The sequence below is a fragment of the Cryptomeria japonica genome, chromosome 11 (assembly GCF_030272615.1).
Source record: "Cryptomeria japonica chromosome 11, Sugi_1.0, whole genome shotgun sequence".
In the NCBI taxonomy this organism is placed as follows: domain Eukaryota; kingdom Viridiplantae; phylum Streptophyta; class Pinopsida; order Cupressales; family Cupressaceae; genus Cryptomeria; species Cryptomeria japonica.
The window spans coordinates 31,360,316-31,384,501 of NC_081415.1; positions in this window are offsets into that span (position 1 = coordinate 31,360,316).

A 24,186-nucleotide genomic window follows, 5' to 3' on the forward strand; every position below is an offset into this window, starting at 1 on the left:
GGCGCCATCGTCACGACAACTTTTGCTCAAATTTGCAGGACAGCGCCGTATCGACATTTCACTGCTAATTCCAGGTCCGCAGCTTCATACTGTATTCCTATCTCAGTTTATAAGCGAATCTTTGTCACTTTCTATGCATTCCTAGCTTAATTCCTCTATGCACATTCTTTACAAAAGAGGGTAGCCTTGCTATCTTAACCCTTGAAACTCATTTAGCATCCAATCTTGCATTGCGTGGGATTGGATCTTGTGTGTTTCAACCCCTCTTTTGAATGTAAAGTCTCTCCCCTAAGTGAAAACCATCAACCCTAGTGAATCTCCCTTCTCTCTCCTTGGAGTTGGAAGAGGGGAGAGCAACTAGGGTTCGATCGCGATTTTCCGCTTTACATTTTGGTGAACCCGACGTGAACATCCTTTCTGATTTTTCATGCTTAGATCTGAAAAAATTGATTACATTTCCATGTTTGATCTTTTGCAAAATTTTAGAGGTGATTGCATAAAAACCCTAAAATTTCTTTTTAGTAATTAAGCTTGTGAAATGTTTAAATGTTAATGCTTGTTTCAGATCTATCCTTCTATTACAAATTATCAATTCATATTTGTGCTTTAATTTTGAAAATTAAGTGGTTAAGTGTCAAAACCCTAATTTTTGAAACCTTCTTGATTCAACCTTTGACTGACAATTTCACTGATCAAAACATCTCCAAATCAACTGTAACTTTGGATTCCGCAATAAAATCACAATATCTTTCATCCTTGAAAATTTGGAAAAAAGTTGCGAGGACCGTGTGCACTCCAAGCGCCATCGTCCCTGACATTTTTTCCGAAATTTCGGGAGCGAGATCTTACTGTATTTTCCTGCTAAAATCCAGAATTTTGGCTGATTTTATCAATTTTAACACCTTCAAAATTATAGTCAAAGTTGGTCTTGTAATTGCTTGGATTAAGGCTTTTAAACATTCAAAAATCATTGAAACTGAAATTTTGTGTCAAAATTGTGTTCTTACTGTCCCAAATCTGAAAAGTGTGTTAACATTCATTAAAAATTTCAGTGCTTTATTCAAATTCTTGCATTTTGTGACTTTTGAAATTAAGTGCTTAATTACAACAACTTTGATTTCCGCTTTCAAAATTGAATTTTGCGTGAAATTGAGTGAACTTTTGAATTTCAAAACTTGCATTGCTTTTGGCATTCCCTCTAAAATCATAAAATTCAAAATTTCAGTTTCCCTCTTTTTTTTTCAAAATTCAAATTTTGCATTTTTTGACAATCTGGGTAGGGTTCAATTTTGAGATTGCAACTTTAATTTGGCCTATCTACAGATCATAAAATCACTCAATTTTTTCAGATTGGCTTTAAAATCATCATACCTTTCATCCCTGCAAATTTCGAAAAAAATTGCAAGGACCGTGTTGCACTCCGAGTGTCACGGTCCCGGACATTTTTTCCGAAATTTCGGGAGACTGTTGTGATTGCATTTAACAGCTTAAATCCAGAAGATTGGCTGATTTTACTGAAAATTGCTACCTCTAAAATCAAAATTTTCTCTCCTTCTCTAGTGCATGAGTTTTACAACAATAAGCCCTACTTACACTATTCCCATTAGACGAAGCCGTAGAATTAAGTCTTTCCGAGGTTTAATTACCGAGGAGATGGAACCTAATTTGAATAGCCTTTTTAACGAGGACATGGGTAATTCCTCTAATCCTCCTAATGATGAAGAAGCTCTCCATGAGGTTTCTAAAGAACAAATTTTGAAATTGGATAACCAATTTGATGATTTTGACAATGGATGTCTCAAGAATACCTTGATAGTCAAGCTCTTCCTTTAATTGAGGGTCTAAAACGTATGCTTCAAAGTGATAAGAATGGAATTGATATTTTGCGTGGTATTGCACACATTGTGGATTCGAATGTGATGCCTATGAAGAGTTGTGCTGAACCTTTAGGTTATACACAACCTCCTACTCAAGTCAATCATTCTATTCCTTTGAGGACTTCTATCGCTAGCATACCTACCTTTACATCAAACATAATGGCTACTTCTACACAAGACATTCCTCCTGTGATCATTAGTCATGGGGGCAATCCTCCCTCTTCTTCAATTAACCCTCTTCCTTCATTCAATCCGACTTCTTCATTCACTCCTTCAATGACTGTTCCTATTACATCTTCACAAATGAACATGATGCAAGGGGGCAATTCATTTAACCATTCCATTCCTCCTTGTAGTGTTCCTCCTGTCCAATCATCTCCTATGACTAATTATCATAGGGTCCCACCACCTTACTCTTTGCCTTCTTTCAATAACATAACACCTCCATCTCAATCTAACACATCTAATATGAACTCTTCGACTGAAGCGACCATTAACAATCTTGCACAAACTGTCTCTTCTTTACAGCAACAAATTGCCTCTATGAACCAATCTAAGTTTAGTGTGCCCACATTTGATGTTGCGAGCCCACTTTCTCTTGACATTGTTCGAACTATTCCTCCTAAACATGTTGAAATCCCGCATTTGGAACTTTATAATGGTAAAGGTGATCCTCTAACACATGTTAAGACTTTTCAAACAATATGTATTGATTTTGCTTATGACCAAAGGTTGCTTGCAAAACTGTTTACTAGAACATTAAGAGACAAAGCCCTACAATGGTATTGCTCGTTGCCTTCTTATTCTATTACTTCTTTCGAACAACTTGCAAATGCTTTCATTCAACAATTTCAAAACAATATAAGTCCTAAAGTTACTTTGATTGATTTAATGCATTGTAAACAAGGTGTTAAAGAAAAAGTGACTGATTTCATTGGTAGATATAAGCATTTGTATGCTCAAATTTCTTTTCCAGTGCCTGACAATGACATTCAAAGAATCTTTATTTCTAATTTACAAAAAGATATTCGAGACAAACTTCTATTTTTTGAGTTTACTTCTTTCCAACAGTTGTGTGCAACTCTTCACAATTATCAACTAACTGTGAGTCAAATGGAACAATCACATCCTATGGCTCCGAGTGATAAGGGTGATAGCAGTCAAGAACCATTTGGGAAGTTTAAACCGAACAGAGATTCCATCAAATTCAATGAAAACATCATCAACAACAATGTGAATGCAGCATCAGGTGTGCCTCCTATTTCTAAATTTTTCAAGAAAGAAAGAAAGTATACTCCTTTGGATGAATCATTGCATAGTATTATGAATAAGTTATTGGAACAAAATGTGCTTACTCTTCCTCCTATAAGGCAAATTGATCCTGCAAAGATTACTTCACCTTATTTTGATAACAAAGCCTTTTGTCAATTTCATCGTCAGCCTGGGCATGATACTGAAAAATGTTTTTCTTTAAAGGGTAAAATTCAAGATTTGATTGATAATAATACTATTTCTGTTTCTGGAGTGAATGATAAAGGCAATACATCTGTAGCTCCTCCTAATCAAAATCTTCAGATTTTCACTGATCCATTACCTTCTCATACCTCTAATGCGATTGAGACTAATGATCCCTCTCTTTCATCTGATGGTCTTGTGTCTATGGCTCCGAATGTGATTAACTTTGTAGAGCAGCAAGAAAACCCTAAAGAACCTTCCATCACATTTGATTCTAGTGAAACTATTAGGGCACCTGATGGTCCTTTATACATAGTTGCAAAAGTCAAGAATACACCTTGCCGTGGAGTGCTTATTGATCCTTCGTGCATGGTTAATGTTATTACTGAAGAATTTCTTTTTACTTTGCAATTGAATCAAGTGATATATGACAAAACAAATGTGATTGTGAAATTATTTGATGCATTTTCTTCTCCCGCAATTGGTTCTATTACATTGCCTATTGAGGTCCATAACAAATCCCTTGATGTGAACTTTGCTATTATTCCATCTTCCAAACAATTTCGTGTGAAGCTTGGCTATCCTTGCCTATCTTCCATGAAAGCTATTGCTTCCCCTATTCATAAGTGTTTGAAATTTCCCCATAATGGTGAAGTTGTTACTGTCAATCATAGCCTCTTTAAACCTGCTGAAAGAACCTCTAGTGTTCCTCTTGATTACTTTTGGCCTAAACAATTCCAATCTCTTCCTCCGCGAAGTGATCATCTTTTCAAATCTTATCAAAAATGGAAGACAGATATGATCCTATCTTTAAGTGAACCTAGAACACCTAAACTTGACATTCCTATCATTCTTGAGAAGTAAGTTCTTCCTTTGAAAGATAAAACTAATGTCTTTCCTCAAGAAGATTCCCAACCCATCCCTATGGATGTGACTATGTCTATATCTAATAAACTTCCTAAAAGTAGACCTATCCCTCCTCGTCATGATGGACTTGGCCTCCTTCCTAAACCAAATATTCCTCCCTTATATGGACCAGTTCCTCCTCCTTCCTTTTATAGAGAGAAGAGACCTTCTTCTTCTCCTATTATCCAGCCTAAGAGACCACAACCTAAACACCCAATTGATAGGGATGAGAACATTCCTCCTCCTCAATCTTCTTCACTTCCTACTAAGACTAGACGAAATCGTTCTGCACGTGAACGCCGACGAAAGTGTCGTCTTAGAGCTCAAGCAGCTGCTTCTCAAACTTTGAAATCTCCAAAAACACCTTCAACAAGTATTATTCCATTTTCTCCTCAGCCGGACATTGAGCCTAAATCTCCTAAACATAAGATGCATGATGGTCTTGATCCTGTGCGAGTTAAAAATCCTATTTTTATAAATCTTGATGATGATATAGATGAGCATGTGAAACAAGCTAAGGAAGAAAGCCTTGGAGGAAAGTTTGAAGACATGTGGATGGTTGAAGGAGTGACCATTCAACAATATGGAATAAGAATCAAGACGATTGTAGGAGATATCAAGAGTGCAGGTGGTAAAATAGAAGATTCCACTATTGTTAGCAAAGTTCTGAGATCCTTATTACCGGTTTATGCAATAAGGGTTGTTGCTATTCAGGAGTTGAGGTCTGTAGACAGGAAAAATGTATCCCTAGACTCCATCATTGCAAAGTTAACAACTTATGAGCTAAATAATTATCATGGCAGTATTCGGAAGACTGAATAAGCCTTTAGAGCATCTGCTACACCATCTAGAAAAGGCAAAGAGGTTAGTACCAGTGGTGAACCAAGACAAAGCAGAGAAATGGATGATGAGGAGATCTTGATGGAATTTGAAGCTCTTCTTGCCAAGAGGCTTCCCAAGGGAACAGATAAATATAGAGGTAAGCTTCCATTGAAATGCTTCTCTTGTAACCGGATAGGACACATTGCTGTAAACTACCCTAATGGTGACAACAAGGACAAATCAGAGAGGTTCAAGAAGTTCAAAGGAAGAAACCAGAGAAACTGTTTTGTAGCAGTTGATGAAGGTGTCACTAATGAGGAATCAGAAGATGAAGAAAATGAAGATATTGTGTTTGTAGTAGTCAAGGAAGATGTGTTAGACAAGAAGGCTCTTGTCTCCCACTTTGATAATTCCAATGAGTGGATTATTGATAGTGGCTGTTCTCACCATATGACTGGTGACCAAAGTAAGTTTCTATCTCTGGAAGAATATGATGGTGGTGTGGTTCATTTTGGCAATGATGCACCATGCATGGTAAAAGGTAGAGGTTCCATTTCTCTGAATGGAAAAAGCAATGATGACAATGTGTATTGGGTAGAAGGTCTTAGATACAAACTTTTGAGTGTTGCTAAACTGAATGATAATGGACTCACTCTGGAATTCAAAAATGGAGTGTGCAAAATCAAAGGAAAGAATGGTGAACTGATGGCTACTGGTATGCAGACGAAAGGTAACCTCTTTTAGCTAAATGCTAATATCAGTACATGTCTAATGGCTAAGTTTGAGGATAGTTGGATATGGAATAGGAGACTCTGCCATGTAAACTTTGACAATATTGTGAAGGCCAGTAAGATCAAGGTAGTTAGAGGATTGCCTATGTTGAGCAAATGGAAAATCCTTTGTGCAGAGAGTGTCAACTGGGGAAACTGTCTTCCTCAACCTTCAAAGGTAAACCTTTCACTGCAGATAATTCTTGTGCATACTGATTTGTGTGGTCCTATGAAAACTAGGAGTGTGTAGGGAGATAGGTATTTTATGATTCTTACTGATGATTGCTCAAGGATGATGTGGGTCACATTCTTGAAGGACAAATCTGAAGCTTTTGGAAAGTTCAAAGACTTCAGAGTACTGGTTGAAAGAGAAAGTGGTAAGAGGATTATGTGCTTAAGAATTGATCAAGGAGGAGAATTCACTTTCGGTGAATTCAACAAATACTATGAAAAGAATGGCATCAAGAGGCAACTGTCTGCCCCCTAGATTCCACAGCAAAAAGGCTTAGCAAAGAGGAACAACGGGACTATGGTTGAAGTAGCTAGAACTAAGTTGATCCAAGGGAAGGTTGCTCACACCTTTTGGAGAGAAGCGGTGAGCACTGCAGTCTACACAATGAACCATGTACTCATCAAAAAGGGTAAGGATAAAACACCCTATGAGTATTGGACCGGTAAGACACTAGTGGTAATCTACTTTAGAGTGTTTGGCAGTAAATGTTATATCAAGAGGAGTGAACATCAGAGCAAGTTTGATGCTAAATGTGATGAGGGAATATTCCTAGGCTATTCCACAAAGAGAAAAGCTCTCAAATGTTTCAACAATAGGACTCAGAGAATTGTTGAAAGCATTAATGTTAGATTTGATGAAACCTCTGAGAAACCAGAGGAAACCGGTAGTGAGCAAGTAAGAGATGAACCGATGGTAACCTTCTAGGAACCAGTTGCAAAACAACCCAGTACCAGTAAACATATCCCTACACTAGTAGATGTTGATGCTGATGAAGATGAGGATGATGAAGAAAAGAAAGAGGAATCTATTAAGATTATCCCTAGGTATGTCAAGTTGAATCATGATCCAAGGCAGATCATAGGAGATAAGGATGCAGGAATTCTTACAATAAGAAAGGTCAGAGAAAATTCTTGTATGATCTCTGAATTTGAGCCTAAATCATTTAAAGAGGCACATAATTAAAGATGAAGAATGGATCAAGGCAATGGAAGAGGAACTTGACCAGATAGAAAAGAATGGTACATGGTCTTAGGTACCCAGATCGGAGTATAAAAATTTCATTGGCACCAAATGGGTCTTCAGAAATAAGCTGAATGAAGATGGCAGAGTGGTAGGAAATAAAGCTAGATTCGTATGTAAAGGATATGCCCAAGAAGAAGGAGAAGACTATGGAGAAACCTTTGCTCCTGTAGCCAGATTGGAAGGAGTTCGTATGCTTCTTGCATATGTAGCATTTAAGGGATTCAAAGTATATCAAATGGATGTAAAATCTACATTCCTAAATGGAGTACTTGAAGAGGAGGTGTATATAGAACAATCGGATGGGTTTTCCCTATCAAAAGACAATGACATGGTGTGTAGGCTACATAACGCCTTGTATGGACTAAAGCAGACACCTAGAGCATGGTATGAACGCTTTGACTCCGATATTGTGAGATTGGATTTGAAAGAAGAAGTGAAGATAGCAATATCTACTTGAAATCAGAAGGAGATCAGATTTTGATCTATGAAGTATTTGTTGATGACATAATCTTTGGTGGAGATGATAAGATGAGTCATGACTTTGCAGATGAAATGAAGAAGGAATTTGAGATGTCACTCATAGGGGAGATGAAGCTCTTCATTGGACTATAGATTCAACAAATGAAAGATGGAATATTTATCACTCAATCCAAGTATGTCAAAGAGGTATTGAAGACCTTTGGCATGGAAGACAACAAACCGGTTAGTACACCAATGGTGGCTGGTTATAAATTATCAAAAGAGGATAACTCAGTGTTGGTAAATGAGAAGGAATATCGATCAATGATTGTTAAGTTGCATTATGTAGTACATAGTAGATCGAACATTACACATGTAGTAGGCATTACTGCACGGTTCTAGAAAATCCCAAGAGAATCCCACTTGGTTGCAGTCAAGCGGATTCTTAGATATCTGAAGGGAACTATTGATTATGGATTATGGTATCCATACAATAATGATTTCAACGTGAGAGTGTTCACAGATGCTGATTGGGTTGGTAATGTAGATGACCAGAAGAGCACAACCAGTGGTGCATTCTTTATCAATGGTAGACTAGTCTCATGGATGAGTAAGAAGCAGAGCTGTATCTCTCAGTCTACAACAGAAGTAGAGTATGTTGCAGCATTTATGAACTGCACCCAGACAATTTGGATGAAGCATGTATTAAATGGCTTCAAAGTATCTATATCTAAAATGGTAAGTATATTTTGTGACAACACAAGTGCCATTAACATCTCCAAGAATCCAGTTCTATATTCTAGAACCAAGCACTTTAAGCTTAAATATCATTTCTTAAGGGAAAAGGTTCAAAACAAAGAAGTTGTACTAGAACATGTTTCCAGTAAGGAGTAGTTAGTAGACATATTCACCAAACCTCTACCGAAGGCTACCTTTACCTATTTGAGAGGTGAATTATAGATGCTGCCCGTTCAAGAGCTGAAATAAAAGTGTGTGCTCCACATCAGTTAGGACTTACATTGATATATGTTTTTTAGGATTGATGTGTTGAAGGACGCTACTCCTCAGGGGGAGAAGCATAGTAGAACATAGATGTCTATGCCTTCGCTTTGGCATTGTTGTCAAAAGGGGAGAAAATGTGAAGCAAAAAATATATCTGCAGTATTGGGGGAGAAGATGTGAAGCGGAGAGATATCTTTGTATATTGCCATCAATGCCAAAGGGGGATATTGTTGGCATATGAGAAAAGTATGATGGCATGATGATATTGTATGTTGTCATTGATGTCAATATGCTGAAGAGTGAACTGGTATGATATAGTAAACCAGTATATGTGAAAAAGTGAAAAGAACCGGTATGATGTAGTGAACCGGTATATGTGAAAAAGTGAAGCGGTATGTCTATCCAAGTGAACTGGTATGCTGGAATGTGAACCGGTATATGGAATGTTTTGTATTAAGGCTTCATATGGTATGACTACTGGTTGATAGTTTTGGCTTCAGGGTTTCCGCTTGAAGTGTTCCAAGCTTGTGTGATTCAACCGATGAAGTTGTGCGATGAGTTAGCATTGTAATGGAGAACAGATTGTGTTGCCATGTCAGCCTTGTGCACGTGAAGGATCTTGCATGAAGGAGATTGATCCTATCTACCTCAGGAATGTGCGAAGTCTCTATAAATGGTAGAGAATGCGTGATGGGTTATCAACCTCCATGAAGCGGTGAAAAATGAACGATGGATAATGTCTTGAGATCTGTTCAAGACTGTTGTATTCAATGCAAAGTGTTCAATGGTCAGGATTGAACCAACTGAATTGCTTAACCTAAATGTTTAGGGTTTAGGGTTTATTCTACTGACCTATCTATTTCCTATAAGATCAGTGTTGTGTTTCATGTTGAAGTTGTTGGAAAATGCTGTGTGTATCTAAGAGCAGAGATACGTGATTCTTGCTAGACCAGATAAGTGAATGGATACCTATAGAGAGTGATTGTAGAAGGAAGGAACTGAAGTGGATCTACATTGGCATTGAGTGCTATTACCATATCATTGTAATACTATTTGATCTCTAGCCTCTTCAATAGTTGGAAAATCCCTTAACAGGGTAGCTTTAACCAACTTGATGTAAATCCTTTAACAGGGTGACTCAAAATCATTGAGTTCTTGAAATCCTCCAACAAGGCAACCTTTGACAGGGTTTAACCCTTAACTGGATATTTTTGCCATCCCTTAACTGGGTGATCCCTAGCAAGATCGGTTCCTAACAGAACCCATTGTATCAGTCTTTAACCAGACCAGGCTCCTAACAGAGTAGACTTCAAAAGAGTTCAAAGAACAACTTGTGGGTATTCATCCCCACCGTGGTTTTTCCCAGTTGGGTTTCCACGTGAAAAATATGTGTGTCATGAGTCATGTGTTTTCCTATGATGCTTTATTATTTTCTGTCAAGTGGTAAATCATGTTGAACTAGCAGGTTATTATATTTCTAATTGTAGAACACCAGTGTATGCATATGGGTGAAGTGGAAATAAGATGTTAGATTGTGTGGAAAGCTAAGTGGTACTAGTTCAGGTCCTTCACCCTCTCACTATGTTTAATCGGTAGTAATCTAGTTTTGACCGGTGTTAGTGATTGTCAGTCAAGTGCACTATCTGTAGTCAAACCGGTTTAGGAAGAGTGATTTTTTTGCCTGTACTGATTCACCCCCCCCTCTCAGTACCGGTTTGGTACTAACTATTCATCATTTATTCATCAGAGGCTTAGTAAAAATATCTGCTAGCTGTTCTTTAGTGTAAACATGCTCGAGTGATTTATCCTTGCTTTCAACTTTCTCTCTCAGGAAATGATACTTCAGATCTATATGCTTTGTCCTAGCATGTAATACCGAGTTTTTAAAAATGTTTATAGTACTGGTGTTATCACAAAAATTTCTTACCTGTTCTGACATCTTTAGCTTTAAACCTTCCAATATGTGTTTCATCCAGATTACTTAGGTACAATTCATGTAAGCTACAACATACGCAACTTTTGTTGTTTATTGAGAGATACAATTATGTTTCTTGCTGCTCCAAGATACTAATCTACCTCTAGGAAAAAATGCTCCTCTGGTTGTACTCTTCATGTCATCAATATTTCCTATCCAATCTGCATAAGTATAGACCTTTAAGTTAAAGTTTCTTGCATATCGATACGATAATCCATAATCTATAGTGTCTTTCAAGTATCCAAAAATTATTTTGGTAGCAACCATGTGTGACTCCTTCGGGCTTTTCTGAAATCTGGCAACCAATCATTCACATACTTGGATTGTGTGATAAAAATACCTTCCTTCATCTATTGGATTTGCAGACCTATGAAGAATTTTATCTCACCTACCAGTGACATCTCAAACTCATTCTTCATTTCATTAGAAAAATCATGACACATATCATCATTTCCTCAAAAAATGATATCATCAACAAATACCTCACTTACCCGTATTTTATCTCCTTCAGTCTTGAGATAAATATTACTATCTTCTTTGAATCTTTGAAAACCTATCTTTACTAAGTGAGAGTGCAATCTTTCATACCATGCTCTTGGTTCTTTTTTTAATCCATATAGTGCCTTATGTAGCTTGCACACCATATTCTTTTCTTCAGTCAATGCATAACCATCTGGTTATTCTAAGTAGACTTCTTCTTCCAATATTCCATTTAAAAATGCTAACTTAACATCCATTTGATATACTTTAAATCCTCTGTATGCTGCAAATGCAAGTAAAGTCCTTACTCCTTCCAATCTTGCTACTGGTGCAAATGTCTCACCATAGTCTTCACCTTCCTCTTGTGTATATCCTTTGCATACCAATTTGGCTTTATTCCTAACCACTACTCCATCTTCATTCAGTTTATTTTTGAATACCTACTTTGTACCTATTACATTCTTATTTTTTGGTCTGGGTACCAATGACCAAGTATTATTCTTGTCTATCTGGTCAAGTTCTTCTTCCATTTCCTTGATCCAGTCTTCATATGCAAAGGCCTCTTTTGTAGTTCTAGGCTCAATGGTGGAGATCATACAAGAGTTTTCTCTAAGCCTTGTTCTAGTTAGCACACCTGCATTATTGTCTCCAATAATCTGATCAGGGCTATGATTGAGTCTGACATACCTTGGAATGACATGATCTTGATTTTCAAGTTCTTCTTCTTCACTTTCTTCATCCTTTGGTGGACCTTTCTATTCTGGTTGAACTCAGGCTTCTATGTGTAGACACCTAAAAATGGTCAACGCTTGCGGAGTCATATTTTAACATTTGCGCATTGCCTCATTTTAGGTTTTTGCGTCACATTAACATTTCTCCTATGATTCGCACTTGGTTTTTATCATTTGCGAGCATCGAGTCATTCTTCTACATTATTCATTTGTCTTGCTCTCAAATTTGGTCTTGTCGACAACACTATCCAGTCATGATTTTGATCGATCTTATCCTATCGCATCAATGTGCATGCTCATTTGTCATCATTTTGGACATCGTCAATCCTAATTAGGGTTTTGTCCTCTTATCAATCTTGTCATTTTGTCATCAATCCTTATCATTTTCAATCTTGTCATTTTGCGATCGATTTGTCATCGATCGTTGTCATGTTCGATCTTGTCATTTTGCGATCGATTTGTCATCGATTGTGGTCATCAATTCTGTCGTCTTGCAATCTATTTTGTCATCGATCCCTGTCCTCTTGTCAATTTTGTCATCTTGCAATAAATTTCGCTATCGATTGTTGTCTGTCTCAAATATGTCAATTTGGATCAATTTGTCATTGTTCCTCGTCAATTGGCACATTTATCAATCAAATCATTTATCAACACTGGTCATTTATCAATTTAAAATCATGATCGAATCGATATCAACTATCCTTTGTCAAGGACCTAATTGTCATTCTCGCATTGCTAATTTATCTTCTAGGGTTTTGTGATTTAATCATTTAACCTTGTGTGTCATTTCTTCCTCTAGGATTAATAAATTATTTATTTATCCTAAGTCTTCTTGTCACAATTAAATGTTCATTTAATTGGCTAATTATTCCTCTTTGTGAATTAATTAATAAATGAAAAATTATTAATTAATTCACTAATTCCTAATTTCTAATTTTCATCAATTTCCTAATTTCTTAATTCCTAATTTTCCTCTTTTTCTAATTTTCCAATTTTCTAATTCCTAATTTCAATTTCCTCCTATTTCTCTCCTAAATTCATGGGAATGACATTTCAATTTGTCATAATTTTTCATAATTGACAATCAATCAATTCTTGACATAGAAATTTGTCATAAATTGTCATAAATTATCAATCAACAAATTTTGCATAGAAAGTGCATAATTTGTCATAATTTGTCATATTGATTTGCAATTTCCATTTGAATTGCATCATGCTAATCTTATCATTTCTCCAATTCTTCTATAAATTGGATGATCTTCATCAATCAAAGCTAATTAGTAATCAGACTATCGAATTTCTAGTCAATCACATTTCTAGTACTCTTGATCAATAATCTTGTCTACTTGCTTTCAATTATGTGTGTGCACTTGTAGGTGAGATCCACAACCAAACCATTTGAAGAGAAAAGAAGAACAATGGAGCCGCATGAAGGAGCATTCAAATCATACCTTTGGTTTGCTTAATTTCTAGTTTTGAATGTTTTTATTTCATGTCTCTATTGAATGTGTTTAGGATAGATCATTACATTTACTTTTGTGATTGGGCTATGATTAGTTTTTATTTGTTTTGTGATGATTCCTATTTCCTATGATACATTAATTGGTGAACCCGACGTGAACAGTAACCATCTAACCCCTTTATGGTGTTTTTGAGTGCTTTCAAGTTGATTTGCAGGCCAAAAACCCCAAAACAGGGTCGTGCAGGGTTTTCTAGAGACTTCTGCGCCTGTGTGAAGCAACTTGCACCTATGTTATGCATTCTATGTCTATGTTGAAGACATTCTATGCCTGTGTCATGCATTCTGCGCCTGTGTCCTGAGTTCTGCGCCTGTGTAAAGTCCAGAACAGAGGTAAAAATGCAGTGTTTTACTTGAAATTTGTTTAGTTTTTGCATTCTGTTTTCTGTGTTTTGGTCTTTGGTACTAATTGTCTGTGCAGAATCTTGGCATACACATGACAAAGACAAAAAATCAAATTACTAACATGTTTTATGCAGAATCGATAGTCAAAGACAACAAATCAAACTTCTAACTTGGGTATTTGCAGGTTGCCTTGGAGAAACAACCAAACTTTGTGTTTGTGATTTTTAATTAGGCACCTAATGATTTCTAAATAGGTTGGAATGAACATGTTTTTGCTTTGATTATTGAGTGTGACATTGGAGTAGGAGAGTATGCTCTCATCCTTCTTAGGGTGATCAGAAATCCAGATCTTCGATACCATGCTCGTGTCTTTGATTGAGTGTCTCCTTTAGAGGGCCTGCCTTCCCGACCACTTTGCTTTTACAAGCAAGTGATAATCATGAGAAGGGAATGACCCAAAGTGAGTACGGCTAGAATACCTTGGCAGTCTAACTCACTATAAAAAAAATACCCGATGAGCGAAAGCTTTGAAGGAAGTGTTACGTGGGAATTGCAGTTACTTGGGAAGTGATGACCCTTGAACTCTTTCTCATATCAACATCTAAGCAGGGCCTCTTGGTCTAAATCATGCTTGCATGACTACATTTGTTTGGTATCTTGATGGGCTTAATGTCTCAATCACGCTTGCGTGACATCAAGGAGTAACGCTTAACAGAAATCCTTACTAAACACCTTGTTTTTAGAGGCCAAAAACCCTTCTAGTTGCTTGAGAAGGACAAGTTCGGATACTTGGAAGAGATACTAAGTTCACCATGGGGAGATTTCCATGGGGACTAATGCTTGGCTACCCTGAGAAGTGAGTGTCATGGAGGGGAGCCCATGGGGTCAAGCATCTATGTATTCTCCTTGAATCCCATAATGAGTCTACCTCTCAAGTACCTAATGTCCTTGCCTACCATAAGAAATGTGAGAATGAGCATGATTGTCTTGAGTCTAAGTTGAAATGTCTTGTATTCTTTGATTGTCAAAAGTTGAATTGCATCTCATTTCAATAACAAGACAAATTGATTAAAAACAAGGTTAAACACAAGAGACATTCATCCAACAAACGTTCAACAAGGTTCAAAACATATCTTCAAACATGGTTGTCAAACATCATTCAAAATCTTGTCTTAACATTCATGTCACTTACATTTAGGTTCATCCTAGGTTGCATTTTGCAAAGTTCATTGTCAAGTACCAAGGTTAGGTTGCACCTAAGTCATACTCCTTTGCATATCAATAAGAGTCATCCATTTGCATGTGTCCTCTTGCATTAAAGTCATACCATTATCATACATTCATATTTGCATACCCTAAGTCTCTTCATTAAGTTTAGGTCATTATCATATCATATTAGTCATTTACATATTAAGTTGTCCTTTTGCATATAGTCTCAAAAACTAGGTTTTGTCATCCTTGAGTAATCCAAATATTTGATAAACCCTAAGTCATTGTTAAGAAGTCTAGACGTCATCAAACCTTTTGTCCTTTTGTCATCAATGTCGTTTTGTCAAACCTAGCTTAGTATCCAAGCATATAGGGGAGACATTATCTCTTGTCCTTTGTCACTTAGTCCTTTTGTCCTTTGAGGTCTAGACATCATTCCAATTTCCCAAGGGTCCCTCTCTTAGATTTGTATTCATAAGTTTGTCAAAATCTTCAAAAACAACCAAAAACATAGATTGCATTCTCATCTATTTAAGTTGGCATTTAGTTGCATACCATATATTGTCTTTGAAAAATTCCAAAAATATTGCATTTGCATAAGTGACATGCCTGTTGAGACAAGATCAAAATCTAAAAAGATGGGCGAACCAACGTATCAACCCATGGACAACATAGCAAATTCGCAGTTTCAAACTAGTCAAACAGTGCAAATCGAAGGTTCATCAAACACATCTCTACCACCATATGGAGTGGTTCAGCTTGGACCACCTCCATTATATGAACCAGTGTTTGTACCTATGAAACTAGGACATGGGAGTGTTCCACCTACTCCCCGAGGAAGTGCACCTTTCAATTGGAATCAACCAAACTTGCAACATGACATTCAAACTCAAACATTATATGAAGAACAAACCCTTTCGCATGGATTTGGTTCAGATCAAGGCATCCAACAAGAAATGAATCCAAATGTCCAACCAGATTCTTCATCTGATTCTGACGCTTCTGATGATGTTGACATGTTCCTTCAAGATCCAAAGATAACAAAAAAGATGGATAAGTTCTTGAACAAGGTCTTTAAGATGTTTCCACAAAAGTATCTTAACATGATGAGTAATGTGACCTCTTCAAGTGAACAAATCAATGTGCAAGAACAACAAGGCACTGAGTTGTTAAGTTTCTCTCCACATCCAAATGAAGAAAATGCACAACAAGCAACTCAACCTACCCTGATGAGCAAACGTGCTTCAAAGGCATTGACAGTGACTATTCCTCAAAAGTCACCATTTGAGACAATAAATAATCCATTATTTAAAACAACACCTGTAACACAAGATCAAATGAAGAACATGCAAGTATTCACAGCTGTCCCTCAACAAGAAGTGATTCCTTACATGCATAAAGTTGGATCAAAATCTAAGATGCAGGAAAGCTTCACAACTGGAATGCCTAATGTCACTAATGTCCAAGGTAATTCCATGATGCAAAGTTCTTATGTCCCGTTGAGTTCAATATCTGTGCCGAACACTATTGTGACAAATCCTTCGATAATGGCGACACAAAGAGCTACGGATAGTGGTTTGCACTAACAACAATTATTGCAACAATTGAGTAATACACAAAAGGTGCAATCGAATGTGTAAACTAGCAATGTGCAACAACAACAATTTCGCATTCGACAACAAATTACAGCACCTTCGGCACCATTACAAGTTAATGCAAACTTGCAACCATCACAATGGATTGGACAAACAACACAGCAAGTTAATGCTAGTGCCATACCCCATCCTAAGGAGAAGCAACGAAAACTACCTAAACAAAGTTTTTTACAAATGATGGGATATACGCCGCGACAACAATTGGCACAAAGTCAACAAATTCCGATTCATCAACATCAACAACATGTGCCTCAATATGTGACAAGGCAAGCAAGCTATCCTACTTCACAACCGCAATTGGCGCCTGTGCAATATCAACAACATACTCAATTGCAATATCAACCGAGGCTACAAGAAGCACAACAACAAGGTCGATATCAAGGCATGGCACAACCACAACAAAAAGAGATGTACCAAGAACATTATATGCCGGAGACACCAAAAACGGCCATTTCAGAACATCAACAACCGATCGGAAATACGATGTATCGACAAAGAGTACCCACTAGGATTAATGATGGACCTCCAAAATTTGATACAATTGCGCAACAACTTGAGCAGTTGCAACGAAAAGTTGACGCATTAGAAACCAAAGGAACAAAGAAGTTGTATACAGATCAAGATTTATGTCCTAATCCATTTGACAAGAGTGTATACATGCCTCCATTCCCTAAGCATTTTGAGGCACCTAATTTTGAGAAATATAAAGGGAATGGCAATCCAAAAGATCACATTCGAGCATTTTTCATGGCATGTACTGAGGTAAGCTATGAGGAGACATATCTAATGCGATTATTTGCCCGAAGTCTCACGAGACAAGCCATGGATTGGTATTCACATCTGCCAGGAAATATAAAGACTTGGTCGGAATTGGCTCAAAAGTTTTTATCTCATTTCGCATTCAACATCGACAGTGATGTGACTCTGTCAGATTTATGCAATACCAAGCAAAAGCAAGGTGAACCATTAGTGACTTTTTTGCAATGATGGCGAAGCTTGTATAGTCGTTCTTCTCTCGATATACCTGAAGAACAACAAGTGAATCTGTTTATCTAGAATTTGGTCCCCGAAATGATGTATGAGTTAAAATTGAAAAGTCCTAGTACTATAGAGAAACTCATTAAGAAAGGAATGAGAATTGAAATGGCTCTTGTAGCTAAAGGAATTATCAAGCTCAATAAAGACAGTGACAACACAAATTATTCAGGGGATAGAAACAGATTTTGGTATAAGAACAAGAATGTCACTAATGATGGTGTTGTTGATGCAAGAGCGGTGAATGCAAATCAACCCCCATTCACAATCAAGAAATTGAGTGCTCCTAATATGTCAACTATGGAACAAAATCAAGCACCAATGAGCAATGTTACTCAACAGTCGCAGTACCAACAACATGCTCAACAACAGCATACTCAACAATATAATCAACAACAAGGCCAACAACAAAACCAACAACGCAAACCCTTTCGATCGTGGGATGGGCCTCCTTGACAATTTACGCCATTGGGAGAGCCTATTGAATCAGTAATGAGACAATTGATACAAGAAAAATTTATTAAGCTACCAGATATCAAGGCAGAACCAGCGGTAAAACCGCATTGGTGGAAATGATAATGCGTACTATGAGTATCATCGATCCAAAGGACATAAAACTGCATCATGTTTTCAATTGAAACATATGATTCAAGATTTATTAGAGCAAGTAGTAATTGAGGTAGATCCACCCCATCCAACCTCTAACACTGATCATACCATTTTCAAAACTCCTTTGCTTGATCATGACAAGGGTAAAGCGTCTTCTTCCAACTCTGCTCAAACGACCAATTATGCAAATACTGGTTATAACAATGTCATTAATTATTTTCATGAGTCAAATGAGTATGTTTCCACCTTGAAAATAAAGGAACAAGATCCTTCTTGCGCGGTCACCACTCGTCGATCCAAAATAGTCTTGAAAGGAGCTCCTGCAGCTCCTTCCAAACCAACTTCGGCAAGTCAATACAATCTTTTGGATCATCTAGGAAAGACACCTGCACAAATATCAATCCTTGAGTTAATGAAAATGTCTCCCATGCATCGTGTCATCCTGGATAAAGCTTTAATTGAGTCCACTATCCCGACAGATATTGATGTTGACCAGTTTCAAGCCTGGATTGGACATCTAGCTATTTCCCAAAATGTCGCATTTTTCAATAATGATATCTCACCTGATAAACTCCCTCATAATGATACCTTGCACCTTGAAGTCTTTGTCCATAATTGCAAAATCCGACGAGTCTTGATAGATGGCAGAGCAGGTCTTAATAATTGTACCTTAAGAGTGGTCATTGGCCTCGGATATACAGAAAATGACATTGATGCTTCCAAAAGAATAACAATTAAAGCATATGATGATGCTGAGCGCCCATCCAAAGGGATAATTACATTGCCTATCAGAGTCGGTCCAGTGACAGAAAACACTTTCCTACAAGTCCTAGACCTTGATCTCCCTTATAATATGATTCTTGGCTGTCCATGGATCCATGCAATGAAAGCAGTTCCATCCACCTATCATCAATGTTTAAAATATCCTTACAATGGAACTGAGATAACCATTCCGGGAGATCCTAATCCATTTCAATTTTGTGCTACTCTAAGGGATACCCCTCAGCAGCAAGTCCCAGTTAATAGAGAGGCCAAGTCACATAGCTATGTGGATCCTAATGAATTGTTAGATGCCATCAAAGGGAAATTGAAGATACAGGACCAAGGATGCAGAGAATATTCAATGGATCAAACATTCCTCATCGGGAATTTACCAATATCACCAAAATCATATGGAAAACCACATTTATTGCAAAAAGAACCTAAGGTCATTATTCAATATCAGCCTCCCACTACATTTACAAGATGGGGTGAACTTGACAAAGAAACTGTAGATGATGATGTCATAGATTGGCTTTACAAAGATCCAATTGAGATCCCACCTGTCAGATTACCAGTGGAACGCTACGGCAAAGGATTTACTATGCTGCAAATGAAAGGATATGATGGCTGTAGTGGCTTAGGCCTGAATAACAATGGAAGGCTAGAACCTGTTATACCCAAGAGGTGACCTCCAACTTTAGGGTTAGGTTTTGTACCGTTACGAATTGGATCCACATCTACCAAAGTGCCCACGTGTCGAAAAGGGCATGATTCTGATGATGAAATAACACCTGAGGATACCCGACCCAAAACTAATTCTAATGAATGGGAGTGGAGTTCTTTTTCTTCTAGCTCTTATGCCCTTGACAATATCTTCATTGACCCTGATAATTTGCCTATGGAAGACAAACATGAAATAACTCCTCTTTCTAAAACATGTCCTCATGCTTGGATAGAGTCATTCTAGGATCCTAGCTCCGAATCCGATACAAGTAGTTTGGATAGTGACACCACAGATGTTCACATTTTTACCATATCAGCCCTCTCTCTCCTTACAACCGATGATGACATGCCCCTTATTTATCCCCAACTTATCCAATTTGACCAACAAGAACCACTCACATTGGACTGTTTTCAAAATGACGAAGCAATTGTAGAATTCCTTGGACTACAGGAAGGCATGCCACAAGGTGATCATAAGGTAGTATTTGCTATTGACCTAGATTCCACAACATATTTTGGGGAGTCAACTCCCTCTTCCAGTCATCAAAATGAAAAAAGAAACGAAACGGTAAAAAATCAAAAGAATAGATCTTTGAGTGAAAATCGTAAGGCACTCTCTGATCATACAAAAGTAAAAATAAAAGACATACCTGCGGGTGAAAACCTCTCTGAGTCGCCCAAAGGTGGAAGAGTGGACATACCCCTATCAAGTCAGGACAAATCAACATTGCTTGTGGAAATGACCGAGGAAATCAATTTGGGTACACCTGACAACCCTAAGTTCATTCATTTTGCTGCTTCTCTATCACAACAGGAAAAGATAGATTTTGTCAATTTCTTTGTTGAGAAGAAGATCAACTTTGCTTGGTCCTATGCAGATATGCCTGGCCTCGATCCAGAATTAGTCCTTCATCATTTGCCATTGAAAGCAGATGCCAAACTTATCAAACAGAAACTTAGAAAGATGCATCCTCAGGTGGCTCTTTTGGTCAAAGTGGAATTAAAAAAATTACTAGATGTGGGCTTCATCAGACCCATTGATTATGCAGACTGGATTTCAAATTTAGTACCAGTTAGCAAAGTAACTGGGGGCATCAGAATCTACAAAAATTTTAGGGATCGCAATAAAGCATGCCCTAAAGATGCTTTTCCATTGCCAAACATAGACATCATAGTGGACATGATGGCTGGATATGAGATGCTTTCATTGATGGATGGTTTCTCCGGCTATAACCAAATTCGCATTGCTCTTGAAGATCAGCATAAGACAGCATTCACCTGTGCCTGGGGTACCTACTGTTGGAATGTGATGCCCTTCGGTCTTAAAAATGTAGGCACAACATATCAAAGAGCAATGACGACAATTTTTCATGATTTCATGCATACTTTGACGGAGGATTATGTTGATGACTTGTTATGCAAATCTGTCACCAGAGATAGTCATCTAGCCATCCTGGGCCCAATCTTTGACCGCATGGAGACCTACAAACTCAAGCTCAATCCAAAGAAGTGTGTCTTTGGTGTTACAACAGGAAAATTACTAGGATACATTGTTTCTCACTGAGGCATTGAGGTCGATCCTACCAAAGTCAAAGCAATAATGGATATGCCTCCACCTTCAAACCTCCGGCAATTAAGAAGTCTGCAAGGAAAGCTCCAGTCAATTCGCCGCTTCATAGCTCAGTTGGCCGATAAATGCCATCCATTCCAACATCTACTACACAAAGGTGTCGCTTTCAAATGGACTGAGTAGTGTCAATCAACCTTTCAAGCTCTCAAAGAAAATTTGCTGTCGCCGCCTATCCTAATGCCTCCTATAGAAGGAAAGCCATTTTTATTGTATATTTCTACAACTAAAACGACATTAGGAGTTCTATTGGCCCAACAAGATGAGAACAGCAAAGAGCGAGCCATTTACTATATCAGCCGGACCCTGGTAGGCTATGAGCTAAATTATTCAACTATTGAAAGGGCATGCTTAGCAGTGGTATTTACAATGCAGAAACTCTGACATTATATGCTGAACCACCAAACATTGTTGGTCGCAAAAATTGGTCCCTTAAAATATTTGCTCAGCCGAGCAGCTTTGATAGGTCGCCTAGCAAAATGGGTCATGATTCTCAGTGAATTTGACATTGAGTATATGGAGCGAAAGGCGATAAAAGGACAAGTTATAGCAGATCAACTTGCAGAGGCTCCTATTTCTGATGATCATCCCATGTTGACCGATTTTCCAGATGAATCAGTCTTTGCTCTCACATCCTCTAATGAATGGAAGTTATAATTTGATGGATCCCATACCAAGTTTGGGTCTAGAGCAGGTATCTTGTTTGTCACCCTTCAAGGTGATGCTATTCCAAAATCCTACAGGATAACTTTCCACTGTACCAATAACATTGCAGAGTATGAAGCACTGGTCACAGGACTCCGAGTAGCAGTCCACCGGAACATCAAGCATTTGCATGTTTATGGAGATTCTCAATTAGTCATCCGACAAGTGAATGATGACTACAAAACAAAAGATGAAAAACTTATTCCTTATAAGCATATGGTAGATTTCTTCAAAACAAAATTCATGGCTATCCATTTCAGTCAAGTTCCAAGAATGCAAAATAAGTCGGCATATGCAATGGCTACGATTGCCTCCATGTTGAATATGCCAAACAATATGGACAAATGTGAATTTTTGGTAGAACAATTGCTGGTTCCTTCTTTTGACATTCCAACAGTGGATGTGATGTGCGTTCTTGTTGGTCCTAACTCCCCATGGTATAATGACGTATATCAATATTTGAAATCCCAAACCTTACCACCCAACCTTTCCGCTAATCAACGCTGAGCCTTTATCCGACAGACAACTAAGTATGTCATCATCGCCGACACCCTTTACCGCCGTTCCTTTGACCATACCCTCCTCAGGTGTTTGGATTCTGATGAAGCACAAATGGCTTTACACGAGGTTCACGATGGTATATGTGGGGGCCATTTCACTGGTCTAAGATTAGCCAAGAAGTTGACTCGTGCTGGGTATTATTGGCCTACTCTGGAAAAAGATGTTCATGATTTTGTTAAGAAGTGCTACAAATGCAAGATTCATGGAAATTACATTCATGCACCCGCTCAAGAGCTTCATTCTGTCATATCTCCGTGGCGCTTTTCTCAATGGGGATTGGATCTTATTGGCAAGATTCACCCAATATCTACAAATGGACACAAGTTCATCATTATAGCCATAGAATATTTTACAAAATGGATCAAGGCTATCCCCATGACCTATATCACGGGTGTCCAAATTTCAAAATTCTTGCTAAATTATATCATATGCCGGTATGGGGTTCTTCTTTCCATAGTCACTGATAATGGTCATCCCTTCAAGAATAAAGATGTTAAAGAGCTTTGTGAAAAATTTCATATTCAACACCATTTCTCTAGTCCATACTATCCACAGGGGAATGGTCAAGCTGAAGCATCCAATAAAACCATTATCAAGATCCTAAAGAAGGTTGTTAATGATGCTGGTTGAGATTGGCATGTGTAGTTGAATCCAACACTATGGGCCTATCGCACTTCTATCCGCACACCTACTAGCGCAACACCTTATTCCTTTGTGTATGGTGCGGAAGCTATTTTACCTCTGGAGGTGGAGATTCCTTCCTTGCGAGTCTCCTTGCAACATCTAATTGATGATGAGACACACAGAGTCTCTCGGTTGCACCAGCTTGAGATGTTAGATGAAAAACGTCAGGCAGCCTTGACACATTTGCAAGCATATCAAAACCGTCTCTTTCGCTCTTATAATAAAAAGGTCAAAGGGCGACACTTCGAAGTGGGAGACCTGGTTTTAAAGGCAAACCCTAAGAATGCACAATCTACTGACATCATCAAAGGTAAGTTTGAACCTAATTGGGTTGGGCCTTTCATAGTCACTGTAGCCTATGGCTCGGGGGCATATCAGCTTGCCACTCCAGAAGGTGAACCTTTGTCTGATCCTGTCAACAACATGCATCTTCGCAAATACTGGGCATAATTTTCTATTAGCATTTCTTCAAGTATGATCCTGAAATAAATACAAAAAAATTGAAAAAAATCAAAAAGCAAAAAAAAATTGAGAAAAAAGAGAAAACAAAAAAGTAAAGAAAAAAAATGATTCAACCTCTAGTGAAAACTTGGTAAATAGGCGCTTGGGGAAAGTACCTTGGTGAAAACCTGGCAAACAGGCGCCATGTGTAAAATGAGATCGTTGCTCCGTCATCTATCATGACCTCTAAGCTATGCTTTCTCTCAGCTGGTTTATCATGTCTATCTTAGTATTAACCCAATGTTCTATTCCAGGTCTGTTATTGGTCAACATCATTGTCTTGCATACCCCAGTTTCTTGTACATATGTTTTGGTCCTGATTTATGTATGTCTTTCAGATGCACATTGGGTGTGTTCCCCTTGTCATGATCGATCACTAGAACTTTTGTATTGCAAAATGTCCTGAAAAAATCTCTAAAAAAATCAAATAATGTCCTGAAAAAAAATCTCTAAAAATTTCAAAAATGTCCTGAAAAAAAAAATCTTCCAAAAACATTTAAAAATGTCCTGAAAAAATCT